The sequence below is a fragment of the Schistocerca nitens genome, chromosome 4, assembly GCF_023898315.1.
Source record: "Schistocerca nitens isolate TAMUIC-IGC-003100 chromosome 4, iqSchNite1.1, whole genome shotgun sequence".
Lineage (NCBI taxonomy): Eukaryota > Metazoa > Arthropoda > Insecta > Orthoptera > Acrididae > Schistocerca > Schistocerca nitens.
Window position 1 is genome coordinate 974996259 of NC_064617.1, and position 20560 is coordinate 975016818.

The window sequence follows — 20560 nt, forward strand, 5'->3', positions numbered from 1 at the left end:
CACCGCTGGAAATCGTAAGCAACACTGAACGATAATTTCACATTACGAAATTTGTGCTACACTAGTTGATTCTAACCTAAAAAACAAGAGAAAAACACGACAAAATGTAACATAGCAGCATATTGTATCTACCACGTAATACGTTTATTGTATGTGTGAAAGGAAACATGTGTTAAGGCCACTGAACATGTTTCACAAATAAAAGAAGCGAAACGCGTGTACCTTCAATTAGTTGCACAGACGGAACGTACCTCCACGAACTACAGCAACTAAGGAAGGACGAAAAAAAAAATTACGATAACCAGTGTTGTTCAAGGAACTGAGGCAAACTCGATGCCTGGTTTTGCTAATTGAATGATGTATGTGACTTGAATATGTGATATGTGACTAAACAATCCAAAGTTTCTGATATTGTAAATAGCTGATTGATTGTAAGACAGCAAAGCCAAAGAAATACACTACTGGCCATCAAAATTTCTACACCAAGAAGAAATGCAGATGATAAACGGGTATTCATTGGACAAACATATTATACTACAACTGACATGTGATTACATTTTCACGCAATTTGGGTCCATAGATCCTGAGAAATCAGTACCCAGAACAACCACTTCTGGCCGTAATATTGGCCTTGATACGCCTGGGCATTGAGTTCAACAGAGCTTGGATGGCGTGTACAACATGCGGTCGTGCATTATCCTCGTGAAATGTAGGGTTTCGCAGGGATCGAATGAAGGGTAGAGCCACGGGTCGTAACACATCTGAAATGTAACGTCCACTGTTCAAAGTGCCGTCAATGCGAACAAGAGGTGACCGAGACGTGTAACCAATGGCACCCCATACCATCACGCCGAGTGATGCGCCAGTATGACGATGACGAATATACGCTTCCAATTTGCGTTCACCGCGATGTCGCCAAACACGGATGCGACCATCATGATGCTGTAAACAGAACCTGGAGTCATCCGAAGAAATGACGTTTTGCCATTCGTGCGCCCAGGTTTGTCGTCGAGTACACCATCGCAGGCGCTCCCGTCTGTGATGCAGCGTCAAGGGTAACCGCAGCCATGGTCTCCGAGCTGATAGTCCATGCTGCTGCAGACGTCGTCGAACTGTTCGTGCAGATGGTTGTTGTCTTGCAAACGTCCCCATCTGTTCACTCGGGGATCGAGACGTGGCTGCACGATCCGTTACAGCCATGCGGGTAAGATGCCTGCCGTTGGGATCCAGCACGGCGTTCCGTATTACCCTCCTGAACCCACCGATTCCATATTCTGCTAACAGTCATTGGATCTCCAGCAACGCGATAAGCAATGTCGCGATACGATAAACCGCAATCGCGATAGGCTGCAATCCGACCTTTATCAAAGTCGGAAACGTGATGGTACGCATTCCTCCTCCTTACACGAGGCATCACAACAACGTTCCACCAGGCAACGCCGGTCAACTGCTGTTTGTGTATGAGAAATCGGTTAGAAACTTTCTTCATTGTCAGCACGTTGTAGGTGTCGCCACCGGCGCCAACCTTCTGTGAATGCTCCGAAAAGCTAATCATCTGCATATCGCAGCATCTTCTTCCTGTCGGTTAAATTTCGCGTCTGTAGCACGTCATCTTCGTGGTGTAGCAATTTTAATGGGCAGTAGTGTATACGAAAAAAGGCTATTTTCGTTTCTTGTGTGTCTAAGTGCCACTTGGGGGTGAGAACAAACAGCTGCAGGCTCGTAAGACAAAGGTTTTGCTAGCTCGGACAACAGCTGGCTGTTCACTAGGGCGGCGCTCGGCCGGGCCTGTTCGCCAATTCACGCCGCTTCCCGTTTCCGCGGCAGGCCGACACAGCGCGTGACGCGTCAATGAGTTTACGCAAGGGACCCTGACAACAGCCCACCGGGCGCGCGCCGCGCAATTTGTGGACCGTGTTTTATGAGCGCGGGCGGCGAGCTCCAACGGGGCAGGACGTGAGGACCCAGCGATAAGCCCGACTCTGCAAACAAATCAGGACGCAACGGGTTATCGCAGCTGAGTAAATCTCCCGTGTCGCAGGCGTCGAGCATATTTTAAAGGAGCAGATTGCGCCGAGCGGGAGAGTGAAAATACCGGCGCCAACCGGAGAGGTCTTTAGGCGTGGAAACGGCCACTCAGTGTTTTCCAAAATTTCAGCTTAATGTGGGGAAAAAGGAAAATCGAGAGTGGAAACAGGAGGGAGTGATCACTGTAAACAGCAGTAAAAAAATTCAGCCCCACTGTAAAGCCAAAGCCGGCCGAAGTGGCCGTGCGGTTAAAGGCGCTGCAGTCTGGAACCGCAAGACCGCTACGGTCGCAGGTTCGAATCCTGCCTCGGGCATGGATGTTTGTGATGTCCTTAGGTTAGTTAGGTTTAACTAGTTCTAAGTTCTAGGGGACTAATGACCTCAGCAGTTGAGTCCCATAGTGCTCACAGCCATTTGAACCATTTTTGTAAAGCCAAAGTTGTACTATATGGATAAAAAAAACAGTACATTCTGCTTCGATAGGTGTGTGGTTCAAAGGTAGGCCTTCTACATTACACTGCAGTTTCGTTCTGAGTAACTGATAATCCCTTAATGATTAATTTTCAAAGATAAAATAGCGATATTAAAGGTACTTAATAGAGAAAAAGAAGCTAGAATTCTTATAAATGTTCCAATGTGTGTGAAATCTTATGGGACTTAACTGCTAAGATCATCAGTCCCTAAGCTTACACACTACTTAACCTAAATTATCCTAAGGACACACACACACACCCATGCCAGAGGGAGGACTCGAAACTCCGCCGGGATCAGCCGCACAGTCCATAACTGCAGCGTCTCAGACCGCTCGGCTAACCCCGCGCGGCAGAATTCTTGTAGGCGCTAAATAAATCTGTCCCCACCTCTGCTGAACATTTTCCCAGCACATGCAAAGAAAACTGTGCAAGTGTTAAATGGACAAAGAATAAAATGTTTCCGTCTTCGGATGACATAGCTGTGACATCTACAAACAAAAGAAACTGAATCTGCGAAGGTTCCTGTGCAATGCTAAAAGATGAATACAAATTGAAATTTAACAGAAAATGACAAATACTTGTCTAGGTCCTGCTAACAGGAAATAGAAAATGCTAACATTAAAATTAGAGAAAATAAAGTAAATAAATAAGATCAAACAAATATTCATGTAACTAAAAACGGAACAAGCAATGAAGAAATATCTAAGTGGCACAAGTGAACTTCAGCAATAAAGAAAGTACTTCGCTAAGAGTACATAAATACTGAAGTAATGGAAAAATAGTTAAGTTATACTTTGACCATGGCGGTTTATGGCTGTGAAATCTGTACTTTAGGTCAATATCAAATTAAATCTCTTTAATCCTTTAAGGTCTGGCACTGTAAACGATTGTCAAAAATTAAGTACACGACCAAGCAGGAAGTCTTTCAAAGAACTGGTGAAGAAAGAACATTCAAGAAAGCAATCGAATTAGGTAAGTCACGTAATGGCCCAAAACCATTTCCTCGTAAATACATTAGAAGATACACTGCAAGATAGAAAGCCGGAGGAAGAATCTATAAAACAATCCACTAATAAAGTTATGCTTTTAACAGATTCAGATGGAGAACTGCAAACCACTCTAGAAACTGATACAGTGGTGCAGTTAACTACGTCATTCCACAAAGACGTCATTTCGACCCTGTTTTGCTAAGCAGTACATCCCGACACTATGAAACAGATCAGGAATACTGTGGTGTCGGGAGCCTTGAACTGTCAAACTGACACTTAAAGGCTTTTACTGTTCAAAGAGTTACGTCAGTACATAATCGACCGGCCACTCCAGAACAAAATCAGTCTAGAAATTTACACACAACGGAATTCAGTGATGTCTGCAACATAATAATCTGCGGCGGCTACAACTGCCTCAGTAGGTGCAGCTTCGCAAAAGCTGTGTTTCAGCCGTATTCCAGGCGTCCGGTAGTGTTAGACACGTTCAAAGGATTGTAGGGCCGGAGCACTTCACTCTGATTCAGCGAAAGTAATTTGGCTACGTTCCCGAAGAGCATGACGCTCCATTCGTTAGTGATCCAGTCTGGATGCTACACACTACACTGTCGTAAGGCCTTGGTCTGAAGAGAGAGTGGTGGTGTAGTGGTACAATTATTGGAACATCGTGCAAGGAGACTAGTTTGCGTCTAGCTGGCATCCTAAACGGAGGGTTGAGAAGGTGATAGCTGACGGATGAGAATACGGAACTTCACAGCTCTGTTGGTCATCGAACGCAGTTGTCGCCCAAAAGTACAGAGAAGAGGTACTGCAACGACATACGGATATTTTCCGAGGAGCTACCGCTCAAGACTCCCCGCGAATGGCCGGCCGCTGTGGCCGAGCGGTTCGAGGCGCTTCAGTCTGGAACGGCGCGGCTGCTACGGTCGCCGGTCCGAATCCTGCCACGGGCATGGATGTGTGTAGTGTCCTTACGTTAGTTAGGTTTAAGTATACTACTACCCATTAAAATTGCTTCACCAAGAATTAATGCAGATGATGAACGGATATTCATTGGACAAATATATTATACTAGAACTGACATGTCATTACATTTTCAAGCAATTCGGGTGCATAGATCCTGAGAAATCAGTACCCAGAACAACCACCTTTGGCCGTAATAACGGCCTCGATATGCCTGGGCATTGAGTCAAACAGAGCTTGGATGGCGTGTACAGGTACAGCTCCCCATGCAGCTTCAACACGATACCACAGTTCATCAAGAGTTGTGTCTGGCGTATTGTGGCGAGCCAGTTGCTCGGCCACCATTTACCAGACGTTTTCAATTGGTGAGAGATGTGGAGAATGTGCTGGCCAGGGCAGCAGTCAAACATTTTCTGTATCCAGGAAGGCCCGTACAGGACCTGCAACATGCGGTCGTGCATTATCCTGCGGAAATGTAGGGTTCCGCAGGGATCGAATGAAGAGTAGAACCACGGGTCGTTACACGTCTGAAATGTAACGTCCACTGTTCAAAGTGCCGTCAATGCGAACAAGAGGTGACCGAGACGTGTAAACAATGCCACCCCATACCATCACGCCGGGTGATACGCCAGTATGACGATGACGAATACACGCTTCCAATATGCGTTCACCGCGATGTCGCTAAACACGGATGCGACCATCATGATGCTGTAAACAGAACCTGGATTCATCCGAAAAACTGACGTTTTGCCATTCGTGCACCTAGGTTCGTCGTTGAGTACACCGTCGCAGAAGGTCCTGTCTGTGATGCAGCGTCAAGGGTAACCGCAGCCATGGTCTCCGAGCTGACAGTCCATGCCGCTGCAAACGTCGTCGAATTGTTCGTGCAGATGGTTGTTGTCTTGCAAATGTCCCCATCTGTTGACTTACGGATCGTGCCGTGGCTGCACGATCCGTTACGGCCATGTCGATAAGATGCCAGTCATCTCGACTGCTAGTGATACGAGGCCGTTGGGATCCAGCACGGCGTTCCGTATTACCCTTATGAACCCACCGATTCCATTTTCTGCTAACAGTCATTGGATCTCGACCAACGCGAGCAGCAATGTCGCGATACGGTAAACCGCAATCGCGATAGGCTACATTCCGACCTTTATCAAAGTCTGAAACGTGATGGTACGTATTTCGCCTCCTTACACGAGGCATCACAACAACGTTTCACCAGGCTACGCCGCTCAACTGCTGTTTGTGTGTGAGAAATCGGTTGGAAACTTTCCTCATGTCAGCACGTTGTAGGTGTCGCCACCGGCGCCAACCTTGTGTGAATGCTCTGAAAAGCTAATCATTTGCATATCACAGCATCTTCTTCGTGTCGGTTAAATTTCGCGTCTGTAGCACGTCATCTTCGTGGTGTAGCAATTTTAATGGCCAGTAGTGTAGTTCTAAAGTGTAGGTGACTGATGATCTCAGATGTTAAGTCCCATAGTACTTAAGAGCCATTTGAACCCCCGTGAATGCCTCTGCACCGAGCTGCATTTTCTCGCAAATGGAGGTCTGGTCTGCAAGGTTTCCGGAACTGAATCTTACGTAGCATGTACGTATGTCCGAAAGAACAGACACCATTTTGTTCCTGCAGCCGCTATGAATGAAGACACGAAGGAATTAAAGATATTATCTGCCAGTAGACATTGATTTATATCAATAAGACAAATTCAAAATTTGTGGCAGACCGTGATTCGAACCAGAGTCTGCTGCTTACTTTTTGTAATCTCATTTTGTTCTGCTCGTGGCGGACGTCGCAAGACACCTGTTTCTGTTCGTTGTTGATCCTTACCTCAGTTCTTTTTATTACAGAAGGCATCTAACCCTCTGACCGAACACGCCGAGTTACAGTGCCGGCTTACTAGGCAGACGCACTGACAACTACGCCATCCGAACACAGTGGTCACCACAACCACACAGACTATACTAGCATGCGTCCAGTCACATCCAAATTCTCAACTTGTACCACACACTACTGATGTAGGAACACTACTGATTGGCCTCAGTATTCGCGGCATCTCGCCGAATCCCGTAAGAATTCGAGCTCGAGTGCGCCTGCACAGAGAGAACCAGTGGCCGCCGTCGCTTTAATTACTGGGCGAGATGCCGCCAGTATTGAGGCTAATGACCAGGAGTCCTACATCAGTAGTGTGCGGTACAAGTTGAGAATTTGGGTCTGACCGGAGGCGTGCTAGGGTGTGTGACAAATATGACCGGACGGCGCAGTGGTCTACATCTACATATATACTCCGCTGGCCACCAAGCGGTGTGTGGCGGAGAGCACAATTCGCGCCAAAGTCATATTCCCCCCCCCCCTCTCTGTTCCACTCGCGGATCGCACGAGGGAAAAAAAGCCGGCTGAACGCCTCAGTACGACCGCTAATTTCCCTAATCTTTGAATGGTGATCATTACGCGATTTGAAAGTTGGTGGTAATAATACACTCCTGGAAATTGAAATAAGAACACCGTGAATTCATTGTCCCAGGAAGGGGAAACTTTATTGACACATTCATGGGGTCAGATACATCACATGATCACACTGACAGAACCACAGGCACATAGACACAGGCAACAGAGCATGCACAATGTCGGCACTAGTACAGTGTATATCCACCTTTCGCAGCAATGCAGGCTGCTGTTCTCCCATGGAGACGATCGTAGAGATGCTGGATGTAGTCCTGTGGAACGGCTTGCCATGCCATTTCCACCTGGCGCCTCAGTTGGACCAGCGTTCGTGCTGGACGTGCAGACCGCGTGAGACGACGCTTCATCCAGTCCCAAACATGCTCAATGGGGGACAGATCCGGAGATCTTGCTGGCCAGGGTAGTTGACTTACACCTTCTAGAGCACGTTGGGTGGCACGGGATACATGCGGACGTGCATTGTCCTGTTGGAACAGCAAGTTCCCTTGCCGGTCTACGAATGGTAGAACGATGGGTTCGATGACGGTTTGGATGTACCGTGCACTATTCAGTGTCCCCTCGACGATCACCAGTGGTGTACGGCCAGTGTAGGAGATCGCTCCCCACACCATGATGCCGGGTGTTGGCCCTGTGTGCCTCGGTCGTATGCAGTCCTGATTGTGGCGCTCACCTGCACGGCGCCAAACACGCATACGACCATCATTGGCACCAAGGCAGAAGCGACTCTCATCGCTGAAGACGACACGTCTCCATTCGTCCCTCCATTCACGCCTGTCGCGACACCACTGGAGGCGGGCTGCACGATGTTGGGGCGTGAGCGGAAGACGGCCTAACGGTGTGCGGGACCGTAGCCCAGCTTCATGGAGACGGTTGCGAATGGTCCTCGCCGATACCCCAGGAGCAACAGTGTCCCTAATTTGCTGGGAAGTGGCGGTGCGGTCCCCTACGGCACTGCGTAGGATCCTACGGTCTTGGCGTGCATCCGTGCGTCGCTGCGGTCCGGTCCCAGGTCGAAGGGCACGTGCACCTTCCGCCGACCACTGGCGACAACATCGATGTACTGTGGAGACCTCACGCCCCACGTGTTGAGCAATTCGGCGGTACGTCCACCCGGCCTCCCGCATGCCCACTATACGCCCTCGCTCAAAGTCCGTCAACTGCATATACGGTTCACGTCCACGCTGTCGCGGCACGCTACCAGTGTTAAAGACTGCGATGGAGCTCCGTATGCCACGGCAAACTGGCTGACACTGACGGCGGCGGTGCACAAATGGTGCGCAGCTAGCGCCATTCGACGGCCAACACCGCGGTTCCTGGTGTGTCCGCTGTGCCGTGCGTGTGATCATTGTTTGTACAGCCCTCTCGCGGTGTCCGGAGCAAGTATGGTGGGTCAGACACACCGGTGTCAATGTGTTCTTTTTTCCATTTCCAGGAGTGTAGTATATACCTGGGAGCCTGTATCTAATATTTTCTGGGTCTGATGAACAAATAAAGCGATTTGGGTCTCACACGATCGCTGTTTCCGGAATCCATGTTGATTCCTACAGAGTAGATTCTGGGTTTCCAGAAATGACATGATACGCGAGCAAAAGACATGTTCTAAAATTCTACAACAGATTGACGTCAGAGATATAGGTCTATAGTTTTGCGCATCTGCTCGACGACCCTTCTTGAAGACTGGGACTACCTGTGCTCTTTTCCAATCATTTGGAACCTTCCGTTCCTCTAGAGACTTGCGGTACACGGCTGTTAGAAGGGGGGCAAGTTCTTTCGCGTACTCTGTGTAGAATCGAATTGGTATCCCGTCAGGTCCAGTGGACTTCCCTCTGTTGAGTGATTCCAGTTGCTTTTCTATTCCTTGGACACTTATTTCGATGTCAGCCATTTTTTCGTTTGTGCGAGGATTTATAGAAGGAACTGCAGTGCGGTCTTCCTCCGTGAAACAGCTTTGGAAAAAGGTGTCTAGTATTTCAGCTTTACGCGTGTCATCCTCTGTTTCAATGCCATCATCATCCCGGAGTGTCTGGATATGCTGTTTCGAGCCACTTACTGATTTAACGTAAGACCAGAACTTCCTAGGATTTTCTGTCAAGTCGGTACATAGAATTTTACTTTCGAATTCACTGAACGCTTCAAGCATAGCCCTCCTTACGCTAACTTTGACATCGTTTAGCTTCTGTTTGCCTGAGAGGTTTTGGCTGCGTTTACACTTGGGGTGAAGCTCTCTTTGCTTTCGGAGTAGTTTCCTACCTTTGTTGTTGAACCACAGTGGGTTTTTCCCGTCCCTCACAGTTTTACTCGGCACGTACCTGTCTAAAACGCATTTTACGATTGCCTTGAACTTTTTCCATAAACACTCAACATTGTCAGTGTCGGAACAGAAATTTTCGTTTTGATCTGTTAGGTAGCCTGAAATCTGCCTTCTATTACTCTTGCTAAACAGATAAACCTTCCTCCCTTTTTTTTTGTATTCCTATTAACTTCCATATTCAGGGATGCTGCAATGGCCTTATGATCATCGATTCCCTTTTCTGCACTTACAGAGTCGAAATGTTCGGGTCTGTTTGTTATCAGTAGGTCCAAGATGTTATCTCCGCGAGTCGGTTCTCTGTTTAATTGCTCGAGGTAATTTTCTGATAGTGCACTCAGTATAATGTCACTCGATGCTCTGTGCCGCGGAGAACTGACGCCAGGTTGCAAATCGACGACCTATATAGGCCACCGTTCAGTACACGGCGCATGCGCCGCCCTTCCAAAACAGGGAGGTGGCGCCACCCTTAGTGAAACACTGCTGGCAACGATATATCGCAACCAAGGCCGCACCGAAGAACGTCCAGTTTTGATGCGAGATAATACAGGATTCCACATCTTGCTAAGAGGAATCCCATTGTCTCTGTTGATTAAATTATCAGCCAACCTAATTTCAATCGCCTCTTTATATACACTGTTCCAAAAACCGGAAATGTTGGCAACCACAACAGTTTCCTCAAATTTCATATTGTGCCCCTCATTTAGGCAGTGTTCTGCTACCGCCGAACACTGCCTGGCGTCATTTCTCAGCGGGACTCATCAGCAGAAGCAGCATGTTCCTGAAGATGGCGACCAGTTGGATCGCCGAAATATCGAGTCAAGTTCATTTTAGGATCCGGCAGCAAACCCGAACAGACTTTCGAGACTTATTACGCCGGGAAAGCCTACGTAATCACAATAAATACAGCATCCGCCCGAGCCGTTAGTAGCAGCCCGAGCACCCGGCGCCGGCTCGACGAGGCGGTGAGGCGCGAGCGGCGGGTATTTCGCTCTAGACCTGCCGCAGCCGCCGCAGCCGCAGTTGCGTCTCGGTCGATGGCGCGGCCGCGCCCGCCGCCCCATTCACGCAAGATGCCCGGCGCCGCCCCGCCGCCCATCAGCCGGCCGCTTCCGAGCGTGTCATCCCCCGCGCTCTCTCTGGATCTCCGCTCCTCCGCGTCTCCTCCGGATCGATGGAGCCACTGGTTGGCGCTTCCGGCACATTTGCAGTCTGACTGCCCCCCGGTCCCCCTTGGCGGTGACTAAAGTGCTAAGTTTCCGTTCAATACTCTGAACCTTGTAGTAAATGGCTTGACGGGTAAGCCACGGCGAGAATGTAACATTCTTCGCAACGCTTACCAGTTAACATTTCGCTACATCACCACCACCACCACCACCACCACCACCACCACCACTATCGTCGCCGTCGTCATCATCATGAAGAATTAAGTGGCTTTTGATACGTTCCATCCTCACATGTCTTCATCCACAATCTTTCTTCGTTAATATTCTGCTGCTCCGAAATGGTAACGCACTTGTCTTGGTCGCCATTTTTTTGTTTATCGTATCATTCTATGTACCGAGTTGACAGAAAATCCTAGAAACTTCTGGTCTTACGTTAAATCAGTAAGTGGATGGAAACAGCATATCTAGACACTCTGGGATGACCATGGCATCGAAAAGGAGGATGACACGCGTAAAGCTGAAATACTAAACACCTTTTTCCAAAGTTGTTTCACAGAAGAAGACCGCACTACAGTTCCATCTCTAAATCCTCGCACGAACGAAAAAATGACCGACATCGACATAGGTGTCCAAGGAATAGAAAAGCAACTGAAATCACTCAACAGAGGAAAGTCCACTGGACCTGAAAGGATACCAATTCGATTCTACACAGAAAACGCGAAAGAACTTGCCCCCTTCTAACAGCCGTGTACCGCAAGTCTCTAGAGGAACGGAAGGTTCCAAATGATTGGAAAAGAGCACAGGTAGTCCCAGTCTTCAAGAAGGGTCGTCGAGCAGATGCGCAAAACTATAGACCTATATCTCTGACGTCGATCTGTTGTAGAATTTTAGAACATGTTTTATGCTCGCGTATCATGTAGTTTTTGGAAACCCAGAATCTACTATGTAGCAATCAACTTGGATTCCGGAAACAGCGATCGTGTGAGACCCAACTCGCTTTATTTGTTCATGAGACCCAGAAAATATTACATACAGGCTACCAGGTAGATGCTATTTTTCTTGACTTCCGGAAGGCGTTCGGTACAGTTCCGCACTGTCGCCTCATAAACAAAGTAAGAGCCTACGGAATATCAGACCAGCTGTGTGGCTGGATTGAAGAGTTTTTAGCAAACAGAACACAGCATTTTGTTCTCAATGGAGAGACGTCTACAGACGTTAAAGTAACCTTTGGCGTGCCACAGGGGAGTCTTATGGGACCATTGCTTTTCACAATCTATATAAATAACCTAGTAGATACTGTCGGAAACTCCATGCGGCTTTTCGCGGATGATGCTGTAGTATACAGAGAAGTTGCAGCATTAGGAAACTGCAGCGAAATGAAGGAATATCTGCAGCAGATATGCACTTGGTGCAGGGAGTGGCAACTGACCCGTATGCACGCGAAACGATTTGAAGTGGAATGATCATATAAAATTGTTGGTAAGGCGGGTGCCAGGTTGAGATTCATTGGGAGAGTCCTTCGAAAATGTAGTCATCAACAAAAGAGGTGGCTTACAAGACACTCGTTCGACCTATACTTGAGTATTCCTTATCAGTGTGGGATCCGTACCAGGTCGGGTTGACAGAGGAGATAGAGAAGCTCCAAAGAAGAGCGGCGCGTTTCGTCACAGGGTTACTTGGTAAGCGTGATAGCGTTACAGAGATGTTTAGCAAACTCAAGTAGCAGACTCTGCGAGAGAGGCGCTCTGCATCGCGATGTAGCTTGCTGTCCAGGTTTCGAGAGGGTGCGTTTCTGGATGGCGTATCTAATATATTGCTTCCTCCTACTTATACCTCCCGAGGAGATCACGTATGTAAAATTAGAGAGATTCGAGCGCGCACGGACGCTTTACGGCAGTCGTTCTTCCCGCGAACCATACGCGACTGGAACAGGAAAGGGAGGCAATGACAGTGGCACGTAAAGTGCCCTCCACCACATATCGTTGGGTGGCTTGCTGAGTAAAAATATAGATGTAGAACCTCGTCATCAAATCCGGTAATGAAACACACAATATAAGACAAGACATTAGGCATACACTGCAACGATGCTGTGAAGCTGAGAAACGCGCCTGTTAAAATCAATACCATGCATCTTCAGCTTCAGTGCGTTGTTGCAATGTATTCCTTTTACTACTCTGTCTTGTAGTGTGTGTTTCTCCTGGACGTAAGTAAGTCTTCCTGCGACATTTCACGATGTTTGACCCCCACGCCCACAGCGATCTAATCCCTCATCGGGGTAGCTCACTGCACACTCCTAACTAAGGTACGAGCATATGTGATTGGTTCCCAAGTATGTGAGTGGGTCGAAGACTTCTTAAATAATAGAACCCAATACGTTGTCCTCGATGGTTAGTGTTCATCGGAGGTGAGGGTATCATCTGGAGTGCTCCAGGGAAGTGTGGTAGGTCCGCTGTTGTTTTCTATCTACATAAATGATCTTTTGGATAGGGTGGATAGCAATGTGCGGCTGTTTGCTGATGATGCTGTGGTGAACGGGAAGGTGTCGTCGTAGAGTGACTGTAGGAGGATACAAGATGACTTGGACAGGATTTGTGTAAAGAATGGCAGCTAACTCTAAATATAGATAAATGTAAATTAATGCAGATGAATAGGAAAAAGAATCCCGTAATATTTGAATACTCCATTAGTAGTGTAGCGCTTGACACACACACACGTCGATTAAATATTTGGGCGTAACATTGCAGAGCGATATGAAGTGGGACAAGCATGTAATGGCAGTTGTGGCAAAGGCGGATAGTCGTCTTCGGTCCATTGGCAGAATTTTGGGAAGATGTGGTTCATCTGTAAAGGAGACCGCTTATAAAACACTAGTACGACCTATTCTTGAGTACTGCTCGAGCGTTTGGGATCCCTATCAGGTCGGATTGAGGGAGGACATGGAAGCAATTCAGAGGCGGGCTGCTAGATTTGTTACTGGTAGGTTTGATCATGATGCGAGTGTTACGGAAATGCTTCAGGAACTCGGGTGGAAGTCTCTGGAGGAAAGGAGGCGTTCTTTTCGTGAATCGCTACTGAGGAAATTTAGAGAACCAACATTTGAGGCTGACTGCAGTACAATTTTACTGCCGCCAACTTATATTTCGCGGAAAAATCACAAAGATAAGATAAGAGAGATTAGGGCACGTACAGAGGCATATAGGCAGTCATTTTTCCCTCGTTCTGTTTGGGAATGGAACAGGGAGAGAAGATGCTAGTTGTGGTACGAGGTACCCTCCGCCACGCACCGTATGGTGGATTGCGGAGTATGAATGTAGATGTAGTTCCCCAAGCAGCTGCCGAGATTGACAGGAAGAAACAAATGAGAGGTAGCCATCACCCTCTTCACGGGCACCAACCACAGCCCAGGCGGCTTCGCTCATGAAGCAGCTTCCTTTGGAGACCAGAGCCAATCGACGCCACCGTTATGGAAGGAGGCAACACAGAGCCCTATACTGGAGCTGAAGGAAGAGCTTGCTGTTGGAAGTGACAAATCCTTCACATCCAAACAGGCTGAGAACTAGGCTCTAGCAATGCAAGTATAGCCTTGCCCGATGGGGCTACTTCGATGGGGAACCACTAAGTGACTGAGGGAAATGTGCAACCGGAAGATCACGAACTGACGTGCCCAAACCTCAGCACATGGTGTTCACCGCTAGATTTGCAAGTAGCTAATGGTAAGGCCATCCGTGTAGCTAATTACTGAGCAAAACATATTTAAACTTTATTGCAGTTAACTTACACTAGGCTTTAATGGATGGAGTTCTGGACATGGAAAATACATAAATATATATTGTGTGTTTCACACCACAGGTCTGATGAGATTATCCCGAAACGCGTCATGAAATGATGAATAAATTATGCTGGCGATCAAGGCAAGTGTATTACAATTTAGTGCCGAAGACGGTAGAAGATGTCTCGATTGGCTTTTCTTCTAAAATGATGAAAGTTTACTGCCCCATTCCTATAGATATTTCTCAAATACACTCCTGGAAATTGAAATAAGAACACCGTGAATTCATTGTCCCAGGAAGGGGAAACTTTATTGACACATTCATGGGGTCAGATACATCACATGGTCACACTGACAGAACCACAGGCACATAGACACAGGCAACAGAGCATGCACAATGTCGGCACTAGTACAGTGTATATCCACCTTTCGCAGCAATGCAGGCTGCTATTCTCCCATGGAGACGATCGTAGAGATGCTGGATGTAGTCCTGTGGAACGGCTTGCCATGCCATTTCCACCTGGCGCCTCAGTTGGACCAGCGTTCGTGCTCGACGTGCAGACCGCGTGAGACGACGCTTCATCCAGTCCCAAACATGCTCAATGGGGGACAGATCCGGAGATCTTGCTGGCCAGGGTAGTTGACTTACACCTTCTAGAGCACGTTGGGTGGCACGGGATACATGCGGACGTGCATTGTCCTGTTGGAACAGCAAGTTCCCTTGCCGGTCTACGAATGGTAGAACGATGGGTTCGATGACGGTTTGGATGTACCGTGCACTATTCAGTGTCCCCTCGACGATCACCAGTGGTGTACGGCCAGTGTAGGAGATCGCTCCCCACACCATGATGCCGGGTGTTGGCCCTGTGTGCCTCGGTCGTATGCAGTCCCGATTGTGGCGCTCACCCGCACGGCGCCAAACACGCATACGACCATCATTGGCACCAAGGCAGAAGCGACTCTCATCGCTGAAGACGACACGTGTCCATTCGTCCCTCCATTCACGCCTGTCGCGACACCACTGGAGGCGGGCTGCACGATGTTGGGGCGTGAGCGGAAGACGGCCTAACGGTGTGCGGGACCGTAGCCCAGCTTCATGGAGACGGTTGCGAATGGTCCTCGCCGATACCCCAGGAGCAACAGTGTCCCTAATTTGCCGGGAAGTGGCGGTGCGGTCCCCTACGGCACTGCGTAGGATCCTACGGTCTTGGCGTGCATCCGTGCGTCGCTGCGGTCCGGTCCCAGGTCGACGGGCACGTGCACCTTCCGCCGACCACTGGCGACAACATCGATGTACTGTGGAGACCTCACGCCCCACGTGTTGAGCAATTCGGCGGTACGTCCACCCGGCCTCCCGCATGCCCACTATACGCCCTCGCTTAAAGTCCGTCAACTGCACATACGGTTCACGTCCACGCTGTCGCGGCATGCTACCAGTGTTAAAGACTGCGATGGAGCTCCGTATGCCACGGCAAACTGGCTGACACTGACGGCGGCGGTGCACAAATGCTGCGCAGCTAGCGCCATTCGACGGCCAACACCGCGGGTCCTGGTGTGTCCGCTGTGCCGTGCGTGTGATCATTGCTTGTACAGCCCTCTCGCAGTCTCCGGAGCAAGTATGGTGGGTCTGACACACCGGTGTCAATGTGTTCTTTTTTCCATTTCCAGGAGTGTATATAGTCTTGCGTTAGGTCTTTGCATGGCTATTCCAACGTACTCGTATATAAAAATCGAATCTCCATTTCCGAAATTTTGATGCTATACTAAATGGTTGCTTCTAATACGTTTACTCAGCTCATAGCTCTGCTTCAAGAGCAGACGCTACCTGAGGTCAAGTTCCGGCGTAAATTCATTCCTTCACATCCCAGCAAATTCGGAACAGATGTAGCTGTTGGGTGTGGCATAATGGCACTAACATTTCCGTCGCACACACAGAGTACCGGGCACCGACCTCTAGCAGCTGTTCACCTACCGACGGAAACTGTCTCTGAAAACAAAATTAAATGGGCGCAGGCAACGGGCGCCCCGCTCGTCTGCCGATTTCCCTGCGGACGACTCTCACATCCGCGCCTCGTCAAAGTGAAAGTTGAAGACCCTTATTTGAATAAAAATACAATTCACAGAGACTGTTAAACTGTGTAAAGCCGTGGAACTCCTTACACTTTGCATAATATATGGCAGAGGACGATTTCCACACTGTCAAACTCCTTTGAGACTTGCGCACAAATATGAATCTTTCCTTCGCCTTTTTATCTGACTTGTTCGAAGGGGAGAGTGCTTGTTTCAGAGCACCAACTATAAAAATTGTGGCGACCAGCACTTGCTTGTGATGACACCATGCTACCTTCCTGACGCACAATCTCCGTATGTACAGTATGTACAGGGTGTTTCAAAAATGACCGGTATATTTGAAACGGCAATAAAAACTAAACGAGCAGCGATAGAAATACACCGTTTGTTGCAATATGCTTGGGACAACAGTACATTTTCAGGCGGACAAACTTTCGAAATTACAGTAGTTACAATTTTCAACAACAGATGGCGCTGCAAGTGATGTGAAAGATATAGAAGACAACGCAGTCTGTGGGTGCGCCATTCTGTGCGTCGTCTTTCTGCTGTAAGCGTGTGCTGTGGACAACATGGTTTATTCCTTAGAACAGAGGATTTTTCTGGTGTTGGAATTCCACCGCCTAGAACACAGTGTTGTTGCAACAAGACGAAGTTTTCAACGGAGGTTTAATGTAACCAAAGGACCGAAAAGCGATACAATAAAGGATCTGTTTGAAAAATTTCAACGGACTGGGAACGTGACGGATGAACGTGCTGGAAAGGTAGGGCGACCGCGTACGGCAACCACAGAGGGCAACGCGCAGCTAGTGCAGCAGGTGATCCGACAGCGGCCTCGGGTTTCCGTTCGCCGTGTTGCAGCTGCGGTCCAAATGACGCCAACGTCCACGTATCGTCTCGTGCGCCAGAGTTTATACCTCTATCCATACAAAATTCAAACGCGGCAACCCCTCAGCGCCACTACCATTGCTGCACGAGAGACATTCGCTAACGATATAGTGCACAGGATTGATGACGGCGATATGCACGTGGGCAGCATTTGGTCTACTGACGAAGCTTATTTTTACCTGGACGGCTTCGTCAATAAACAGAACTGGCGCATATGGGGAACCGAAAAGCCCCATGTTGCAGTCCCATCGTCCCTGCATCCTCAAAAAGTACTGGTCTGGGCCGCCATTTCTTCCAAAGGAATCATTGGCCCATTTTTCAGATCCGAAACGATTACTGCATCACGCTATCTGGACATTCTTCGTAAATTTGTGGCGGTACAAACTGCCTTAGACGACACTGCGAACACCGCGTGGTTTATGCAAGATGGTGCCCGGCCACATCGCACGGCCGACGTCTTTAATTTCCTGAATGAATATTTCGATGATCGTGTGATTGCTTTGGGCTATCCGAAACATACAGGAGGCGGCGTGGATTGGCCTCCCTATCCGCCAGACATGAACCCCTGTGACTTCTTTCTGTGCGGACACTTGAAAGACCAGGTGTACCGCCAGAATCCAGAAACAATTGAACAGCTGAAGCAGTACATCTCATCTGCATGTGAAGCCATTCCGCCAGACACGTTGTCAAAGGTTTCGGGTAATTTCATTCAGAGACTACGCCATATTATTGCTACGCATGGTGGATATGTGGAAAATATCGTACTAGAGAGTTTCCCAGACCGCAGCGCCATCTGTTGCTGAAAATTGTAACTACTGTAAATTCGAAAGTTTGTCTGCCTGAAAATGTACTGTTGTCCCAAGCATATTGCAACAAACGGTGTATTTCTATCGCTGCTCGTTTAGTTTTTATTGCCGTTTCAAATATACCGGTCATTTTTTAAACACCCTGTAGCTTCTTAGCGAGAGTGGCTTTCATAACGATCCTACAAGTTGGCTACTGTTGCTTAAAGTGGCACTGCGAGGGGGCGTTCATTACATAATGGAACCACATCTTTTTTTCTGAAAAGAGGTTGGTTTTATTCATGACTCGAATACACCATAGTATTCCCCACTCTTTCGGCTACAAAACCCTATTTTTCTTCAATATAATCTCATTTCAATGCCACGTTACTGGAAGGGCCTTGTTGCCCGCATGCTGCTGCCACTCTACTGGTCGGCGTCAGAGTCAACGTTCTGCTGCATCAATAAACTCCTAATCATTCACGTACTGCTTCCCGTGGAGTGCATACTTCATTGGGGCAAACAGATCGATGTCGGGAGATGCGAGATCCGGGCTGTAGCCTGGATGAGGAAGAACACTCCAGTGAAGTTGTGTGAGCTCCTCTCGAGTGCGCAGACTTGTCTGAGGCCTTGCGTTGTGGTGGACAGTAAGCTGGTTTGCATTTTTGTTGCGACGAACACGCTGAAGTCTTTTTTTTTTTCATTTTCCTTAGCAGCGTATATTGATGTACTGGTGAAAAAAAATAATGCTCAGTATATGTATGATCAACGAGTGAGAACTGGAATCAGTCAACTCATGCGAACACCTACATGTAACAATTTGTGGGGATATGAAATGAATTGGACACATGAGGTCAGTCGTAGGTGAAGCAGTTGGCCGACTTCGCTTCATTTGTAAGATACAGGGAAAATGGAGTCAGACAACTAAGGATATTATGTAGAAGTCACTCTTGCGAGACATCCTCGAATATTGATAAAGCTTGATTTAACGAAGGCTTTTGACTGTGTTGACCACAAAATATTGCTGCAGAAGTTGGACCATTATGGAGTAAGGGGACTAGCTTACAATTGGTTCGCCTCTTACTTTAAGAACAGAAAGCAGAAGGTAATTCTCCGCAATACTGAGAGTCGTGGTGATGTTCAGTCCCAATGGGGCACTGTTAAGTGGGGCGTTCCCCAAGGGTTGGTGCTGGCGCCGCTGCAGTTTCTTATTTATATAAATGATATGCCTTCTAGTATTACAGGTGATTCAAAAATATTTCTGTTTGCTGATGACACCAGCTTGGTAGTGAAGGATCATGTGTGTAATAATGAAACGGTATCAAATAATGTAGTTCATGAAATAAGTTCGTGGCTTGTGGAAAATAATTTATGCTAAATCACAGTAAGACTCAGTTTTTACAGTTTCTAACTCACAATTCAACAAGAACTGACATTTTAATCAGACAGAATGGGCATATTATAAGCGTGACGGAACAGTTCAAGTTCCTAGGCGTTCGGATAGATAGTAAGCTGTTGTGGAAAGCCCATGTTCAGGATCTTGTTCAGAAACTAAGTGCTGCTTTATTTACCATTAGAACAGTATCTGAAATAAGTGACAGTTCAACACGAAAAGTACTCTACTTCGCATATTTTCATACGCTTATGTCATATGGTATTATTTTTTGGGGTAATTCTTCTCATTCAAAAAGGGTATTTTTGGCTCAAAAACCGGCTGTTCGAGCTATGTGTGGTGTAAGTTCGAGAACCTCTTGTCGACCCCTATTCAATAGTCTGGGAATTCTGACATTGCCCTCACAGTATATATTTTCTTTAATGTCGTTTGTTGATAGCAATATTAGCTTATTCCCAAGAGTTAGCAGCTTTCACTCAGTTAATACTAGGCAGAAATCAAATCTGCATGTGGAATGCACTTCCTTGACTCTTGTGCAGAAAGGAGTGCAGTATTCTGCTGCATCCATTTTCAATAAGCTACCACAAGAACTCAAAAACCTTAGCAGTTGCCCAAACACTTTTAAGTCTAAACTGAAGAGTTTCCTCATGGCTCACTCCTTCTATTCTGTCGAGGAGCTCCTGGAAGAGCTAAAAAATTAAGGAAATTTCAGTGTTACATTGTTGATTTTCTTTATTTAAACTTACGAATTGTCGCCTGAATATGTTTCTTATATTTCATTTTGTCTGTTTCCACTATCGTGTTATAATTTCATGTATTGACTCTTTCCATGACCATGGAGACTTCTCCTTAATGTGGTCCCACGGAACAATAAATAAAAAATATTGGACTCGCATCATATAGGAGTAACGAATGGTGGCTGGCATTGGAAATTGTTACTACTTTCATTGACTGGTTACCACAGCCGTAGTAAAATGCTGAGTCTCTCTCTCTCTCTCTCTCTCTCTCTCTCTCTCTCTGTCTCTCTCTCTCAGCAGTCTCGGGAGAGTGGAATACTTCTTTTATGTGCTTACACGTTTGACCTCTAACATGGATTGCTGTTCGAATTATTATCTAACCGACGCTTTATAGACGTCAGAGAGATTTGTAATGCGATTTTAGAAGTATGTTGTTACGTTTCACACAAAATGGAACAAAAGTTGATCAGAAAGAATACAAGGAGAGAGATGCAGGAGGAGGAGGAGGAGGAGGACAAGGAGGAGGAGGAGAA

At 47.4% G+C, this 20560-nt stretch overlaps 1 protein-coding gene across 1 annotated transcript in view; it reads right to left on the minus strand.

The window, feature by feature from the left end:
- LOC126253673 (protein FAM135A) overlaps positions 1 to 20560 on the minus strand; it is a 615476-nt gene that overhangs the window by 368303 nt on the left and 226613 nt on the right. The gene's annotated exons all lie outside the window — the stretch shown is intronic.